This window comes from Aphis gossypii, unplaced genomic scaffold, assembly GCF_020184175.1.
Source record: "Aphis gossypii isolate Hap1 unplaced genomic scaffold, ASM2018417v2 Contig00584, whole genome shotgun sequence".
NCBI lineage: Eukaryota > Metazoa > Arthropoda > Insecta > Hemiptera > Aphididae > Aphis > Aphis gossypii.
This window is the reverse complement of record NW_026083178.1, coordinates 54396-59358: the sequence shown is the minus strand read 5'-3', so window position 1 is coordinate 59358 and position 4963 is coordinate 54396. Positions and strand designations below refer to the sequence as shown.

The following is a 4963-nucleotide window of genomic DNA, read 5'->3' as shown; positions in this document are numbered from 1 at the left end:
AATGACAACGGATTATATCATAACATTATTGTTATCAATTATCATAAAATAATTGAATTCGATCAAGGCACATAAATTTATTAATTTATGTAATATATAATGTAATAATAAATTTATTTAACGCAATTTTGAACTAGTAATAAATCGAATTGGCACTTGGAACACATACAGGATTATTGTCTTTGGCACATAGAACATAAATCAAACATAAAACAATTTTTCATTTTTTTTTTTGGCACATAGAACGTTTGACACATTTGCTCTTCATAAAGCGACCATTATAATCTTATTTTCACGACAGAATTTACTAAGATACAAGCTGAGGTGTGATTTATGTCCATCTAGAAATACAATGACAGGTCTTTCAATATTATTTTCAATAAGAAATGGTAGAAAAATATTTGACATATACTCAAAAAAGGTTTCCGATGTCATTCATCCATTCTCTGATTTACCTATGCCCCAATTTGGTGGCGCAGACCTAGCGATGATAGCTGGTATTCTTTCATATTTATATAATGTAAGATGAGGTGCCCAAGTTCCCAAAGCATTTGTTGCGAAAAGAGTTGTAGTATTCTCTTTATTAGAATTGGAATGTTCATCGTATACATTTTTTCCTCGTTCTCCAAGAATTAACTCGCCTTTAGGGGCTAAATTAAAACATGTCTCATCTAAATTAAATATTCTATTTGGTTCTTTTAATATAATTGCATCATCTCCTAATTAACCATATACTTCAGTGAATCAGTTCCTTATTTTCTCTTCTGTTACAGACCCTCTTGCACGATTAACATATTCGGCATGTTTTTGGGACAGAATTTTGTGACGTTGCATAAAACTGTAAAACCATTTTCTCCCAGGTCTATTGTTAGTAAATGGTGTCTTTAAGTTCAATTCATCAACAAGTTTTTTTACTGAAGATAATAATCCTTCTCTATCCACAGGGAAGCCCATTATTGAGGAAACAACTACCCACTCTACTAACAATTGTTCATTCTCAATACCCAAAATTGACAATGTACCACTGTGATCTAGTGACACCTCAGGAGATTTACCAGAAAATTTGTTTCTTAAAGTTGTCAGTGGAATACTGTACATTTGACTTGCTTTTAAAAAGCTCATACCTGTTTCAAAACATAATTTTGTTTTTGTTTTATCTATCCAGCACTAAAAGTATAAAGATAAGTGTATTTTACCTTCTTTCATTGCAGATAAAGCTAATTTTATTTTATTTGGCGAGTACTTAAATCTCTTTGCAACTAGTTTATTTTTTGTATGAGGTGCCATTTAAGCTAAAGAAATAGATTTAGGTTCTATTACCTTCTAATAATTATAAGATTTGCTCATTTTTAAATGTATATGGCCATAGAAGGAATTATGAAAATCCACCTATGGCCATCTAGTGGCCATAGGTAGATTTTAAAAACAAAATAGTTTCCTCAATGGCCACATTACAAATTTAAATTAGAACATTTTTATTTGTAAATGTGTGAGTACTAAATAAAAGACAACAATATTACTTACCTATTATTGTAGCCAAGAACCATAAATAATAAAAAATTTAAGGAACAAAAATAAAATTAGATTGTATTATGCTTATCCGTTTTGTTAAGAATATTATGGAAAGTGATAACCAGAACATTTCAAATATCATAAAATCTTTAAATTTTGTTGAACTGATAACATATTTGTATACCATATAACAGTGTAGCCAACTTAGTTTTGTATAATTATACTAGCTCTATACATATTAGCATAACACTATTATCAGTTAATAAAAAAAATTAGGCCATAGGTGGGGTACTGGCCGCGTATTTTGCAAATGTAGGTACACTCAGAACCGGGTTCCTCTGATTGGTCCAATTTGAATTGCCGCTATTATTATTATTATTAATTATTTATTATTAATTATTATTTTATTATCACCATTAATGATAAAACGTTTTACGAATACGGCTTCAATAACAATTATTACTTAATACTTAATAGCCTACTAGTTACTACTTACTAGTTACTAGTATAGTAGTATTATTTACGAACTAATTAACTTATACCTATTATAATATAAGAAGATAAACAGAGAACATCATGTGAAATTATGTAGGTACAGAGATAGGTATTTACAATTTTTTATCTGGTAAATGTTTAATTAATAATTTTATTTTATAATATTATAATATTATTACTAACATTTAATTTTTTCACATCGTAGTCAATTTATATAGTCTCATTATCCCCAAGAAAAATGAGCCTATTATTACAATGGAATACAATAACAATATACATAATATTATATTATATACCCACGTTAAAAGTTCATATAAATTATTAAAAATACAAAACTTGTTATTAGTCTTTTATTTTATATTTCAAATAAAAAACTATAAGTATAGTCAAGTAGGTGAACATGAAACTGAAATATATATTGAATATTTATTAAATTTGTTTGTCTAATGGCATTTACCGTTTGCTTGATTATTAGTAATACTTTGTACTAAGTTATGTTTGCGTTTACCACTTTTTTTTTATTTTTATTCAAAAGAGAATTTCTTCCTGCAGTACTCTTTTCTGTAGGTGGTCTACCAGCACCAATCCGATGATTAACTTTATATGTTCCTTTTCTTCTAGCCACAGATGTTGGTTGTACTCGAATATTTCTTCCTCATTTAGAACTAATAATTTTACCAAACAATTACCTAACATACTATATAATTTTTTCATAAAAACATTAATCTTACCTTGAAGAATTATTTATTATAAAATCTACAGCTTGAGATGTTGTATCAATGTTTTTAATTTTTTTTGTAAAAGCTGATAAATATTTTATTGATGTTTCAGATACATCTTGTTGTAGTAATTCACCAAGTCTATTAATTGAATTAGTAAAATCTTCCCATTTCTCTGTGAATTTGTCATTTAATGACTGATTATTATTATTTTGAGATATTGAAAGTCTAATATTTGGATCGTTTTCAATATCATCATCTTGTAAGTTATTTGAAAAATTATTGTAACATAACTGCAAGTTTATTTTTTCTGTAGTTGTCTTCAAATTTTTTTTTTCCATAATGGAAGTTTGTGGTGTTGGCAACTCATTCAGATCCTATAAAGTAGTGTTTGAAAAAAATTAATATTTAAAATAAATTAAAAATATAAAATGAAGTACCTCAAAAAATTGTTTTGGAGGGCAATCTTTGATTCCCAGAGCTAAAATGCAAGTTTATACCTTTCATTTGAATCAGTTACTGGGCTATTTGGAAATTTAATATCATAATAAACCCTCCCTGTTTGCCACTGTAACAACTACACCATCCAATAATGGTATTTACATCATAAGTCTTTTTGCTATCTTTAGAGCTTGGAACTTTGTATAAAAATTCATCTATCTGTAATATAGGATTCGGGTCAACTGATTTCATTTTTGTCAGTTGTAATTCATAGTCTCTTTGATTCTTCCTATTGTAAGCAAAATCTAACAAACGATTAATAAAGTATTTATCCCAAATTATTGAAATAAACTCAACCAACGCAACAACATTGTATGCTTTAGTACGTTCTAAAATAATTTCTTTCAGAATTCTAATTGTTGCCTCTGAATAATTGTTGGTTTGATTATTACGAGTTATAAGATTTTCATTTCTATAACTCATTGACCATTCCTGACTTCTTTTTAAATTTTCATTAAAGCGATTTTTGAATAATTGATTTCCTTCTAAATGATTAATTTCATTAACTACATTTTGAAAATCTTCATGGTTCTTAGCATATACAGCCTAAAAATTGAATTCTTTAATATAAATATAAATTATAAATAATTATTAAATACTTTTCTAAAAAGTTGCATCAACTGTTGCCTGTTAACAGGTAATATATTACTACTAGAAGACATCAACCATCGCCATTCGGCTTGTAAAAAATGAAATATACAGAGAATCTGAGTGGTTTGAGGCCAAATTTCTTGAATTGCCTTTTTTTCAGCCATGGAATCGTCTGTCATCATAATTTTTGGAAACTAAATTATGTAAGAAGAAAAAATGTTCAGTAGGTGTGTATAAAAAAAAAATTATCACAACATTTTAAATATTTAATGATTTTATTCATAGTTTTTTAAACCAACTATAAATCATAATTAAAAATTAGTAACCTACCCTATGAGTGATATCAATAAGGGCTAATTCTTTAAGTATATAAATAACTTTTTTTTTCACTAATATAGTTTTAAAGAATTAGTTAAAGTTAAACCATATAATAAAATTTTGAGAAAAAAAGTTTTTTGTTATAATATTATATAGGTACCTTGTACCTACCTAGTTAAAGAGTTAGTTTTTATTCTCTACCTTTTAGTTATCATGCTATAAGTGTTTTTAAATATGATAAAATCTGATTGAAGATATATTATTAAATTCATCATACATTAATACATAATATGTTATTTTCAATTTATTTATTGTTGAATAATGTACTCAATTATAATTTATAATTTATAAATTTAGATTATAACAACAAATATAAGATTTTTTAATTTTTTAAACATATTTTATAATTTATATGCCTAGTAAAATAAATGATTAAGTGGAATAAAAAAATTGAGATAAGTGTATAATAACTATAACTGGTATTATTTAGTATAAATATGTACATATTAGAATAAATATGTATAAAATAAATAATGTTGCTTAGAATATACAATAAATAATTAATTACTGTTAATCCATTGAAACATAAGGGAAAATTATCCATTAGCATTTTAAATCCCTTTTCATAGGCCATAGCCGTTTGTCGCTTATGAACTAAAATCCCAATTGGCACTGCACCTCCCTTTGTAGCTGTTAAGAGAACAGTAATAGATGCCATGGACACATCACAGCTAGAAGTTGAATCCATAAATATGATTTCAGAACTATTTTTCAGTTGTTGTGCTCTTTCGTTTAATGGTGTTACAACAAGGACTACCCATGGATCT

At 26.7% G+C, this 4963-nt stretch overlaps 1 pseudogene; it reads right to left on the bottom strand.

Annotated features, from left to right (window-relative positions):
- Positions 1-2494: 2494 nt before the first annotated feature.
- LOC126554723 (uncharacterized) lies at positions 2495-3912 on the bottom strand (annotated as a pseudogene).
- Positions 3913-4963: the final 1051 nt, after the last annotated feature.